Raw genomic sequence first — 2,803 nt, 5'->3', positions numbered from 1 at the left:
TTCTTTGGAACTCTGCATTCAGATGTTTATATCTTTCCTTTTCTCCTTTGCTTTTTGCTTCTCTTCTTTTCACAGCTATTTGTAAGGCCTCCCCAGACAGCCATTTTGCTTTTTTGCATTTCTTTTCCATGGGGATGGTCTTGATCCCTGTCTCCTGTACAATGTCACGAACCTCATTCCATAGTTCATCAGGCACTCAATCTATCAGATCTAGGCCCTTGAATCTATTTCTCACTTCCACTGTATAATCATAAGGGATTTGATTTAGGTCATACCTGAATGGTCTAGTGGTTTTCCCTACTTTCTTCAATTTAAGTCTGAATTTGGCAATAAGGAGTTCATGGTCTGAGCCACAGTCAGCTCCTGGTCTTGTTTTTGTTGACTGTATAGAGCTTCCCCATCTTTGGCTGCAAGAATATAATCAATCTGATTTCAGTGTTGACCATCTGGTGATGTCCACGTGTAGGGTCTTCTCTTGTGTTGTTGGAAGAGGGTGTTTGTTATGACCAGTGCATTTTCTTGGCAAAACTCTATTAGTCTTTGCCCTGCTTCATTCTGTATTCCAAGGCCAAATTTGCCTGTTACTCCAGGTGTTTCTTGACTTCCTACTTTTGCATTCCAGTCCCCTATAATGAAAAGGACATCTTTTTTGGGTGTTAGTTTTAAAAGGTCTTGTAGGTCTTCATAGAACCGTTCAACTTCAGCTTCTTCAGTGTTACTGGTTGGGACATAGACTTGGATTACTGTTTATAAAGTAATTATCCTCCAATTAAAATAAACAAATTAATTAAAAAATAAGTTTAACCCTAAAATTAAACATCAACATTCCTTTGAGGTTTGCTGTTTCATCTGTTTTTAAAAATTTTTATTCTTTAAAAATTTAAAGGCAGTTAACCTACAACATTACATCAATTTCAAGTGTACGGCGTAGTGATTCTGTATTTATATAGAGCACACTCCATCCAGAATTATTATAAAATATTGACCATATTCCCATTCAAGCTCTGTAACTTTCTTTCTGTATACATAACAGTTTGTATCTCTGAATCCCCTCCAACTATTTTGCTCCTCCTTCTACCCTTTCCTCTCTGCTAACCACTAGTTTGCTGAAATTTGCTATTTTAACAGGTAAATAGAGTTGTTGCTATTTTCACTAATTTGTTGGTACGCTTGAACATATTTAAACATTTTGTTACCTTTTTTCACTTGTGAATTGTATACTTTGTATTTATTGGAGTTTTGTATTTTTATCAACTTGTAAGAAGACTTTACATATTAGTAATATCAGTCCTTTTCCTGTAGTATTTCTTGTAAATATTTTTCTTAGCTTAATGGTTGCTTTTTAATTCATGATTTTATTTTACAAACATGTCATATCTTCCTGAAATTTTTTCTCAATACTTTAGATTTGTTTGACTTTCAACTTTGTCTCAACTTCAAATTAGACAAAAGATAACTTTTGCAAAACCATTCATTAAAAAAAAAAATGGAGCACTTAAAAAAAAAAAAAGCACCTCACATTGAGTCTGATCAGACAAAGGTCAGAATGAGGTAGTATCTCTTCATCTGAGCAAGATGTTTGACTGTATCTATATAGTGGTCTTATCCCCATTTTATAATAATCCACCACAGCCATGAAGAAAACAATGGCTGGACTGGGACAGGTTGTGCTTATGAAAAAGGGTGATGATTCCTGGGAAATAGCAAAGGTACCCTCTGTTCTCACCTCTACTTGCTCATTCTCCGATGCCATATTATTTCTTGAAATGGATAAATACAGCAACAATTCCAGGTCTTTATTTTTCATACTGAGAATTGGGACAAACCTTAAGGGAATAATCATGCAACATGAGGCTGTTGCCTGAGTCCTCTGTGAACAGACATTTCAGCATCTCTGACCTCATCCACCGCTAGCAGTTTCCTCTGGGATGGGAGGAAGCTGACATCCTGTTATGAGGCATTTTTCTAGCTTGGGGTATGATTCCTTCTCAATGATGTTGTTTACTTTCCATACCCTCTATAGTTTTTTTTTTTTTTAATTGGAGTTTAGCTGCCTTACAATATTGAGTTAGTTTCTGCTATACAACAAAGTGAATCAGCTGTATGTGTACACAAAAATGGGCTTCCCAGGTGGTGCTAGTGGTAAAGAACCTGCCTGTCAGTGCAGGAGATGTAAGAGACCCAGGTTCCATCGCTGGTTCAGCAGGACGGCATGGCAACCCACTCTAGTATTCTTGCCTGGAGAATCCCGCGGACAGACGGGCCTCACAGGCTATAGTCCACAGGGTTGCAGAGTCGGACATGACTGAATCAGCTTAGCATGCACACACATATACATATATCCCCTCTTTTTTAGATTTCCCTCTCATTTAGATCATCAGAGAGCATTGAGTAGAGTTCCCTGTTTTATACAGTAGGTTCTTATTAGTTATCTATTTTATACATAACCTTTATAGTTTTTAAATAACTAATCTTGATCAAAAAGATAGAAACTAAGAGCAGTTCTCTTTGTCATCTTTATTACATATAATGGTATGTTGAATGCCCAGTGGAAACAGTGACAAACTTCATTTTTTGGGGCTCCAAAATCATTGCACATGGTGACTGCAGCCATGAAATTAAAAGACACTTCCTCCTTGGAAGAAAAGCTATGACCAACCTAGACAGTATATTAAAAAGCAGACATTACTTTGCCAACAAAGATCCGTCTAGTCAAGGCTATTGTTTTTCCAGTAGTCATGTATGGATATGAGAGTTGGACTATAAAGAAAGCTGAGCGCCGAAGAATTGATGCTTTTGAAAC

Source organism: Bison bison, unplaced genomic scaffold, assembly GCF_000754665.1.
Source record: "Bison bison bison isolate TAMUID 2011002044 unplaced genomic scaffold, Bison_UMD1.0 scf7180017864105, whole genome shotgun sequence".
NCBI lineage: Eukaryota > Metazoa > Chordata > Mammalia > Artiodactyla > Bovidae > Bison > Bison bison.
Note: the sequence above shows the minus strand (reverse complement) of the source record.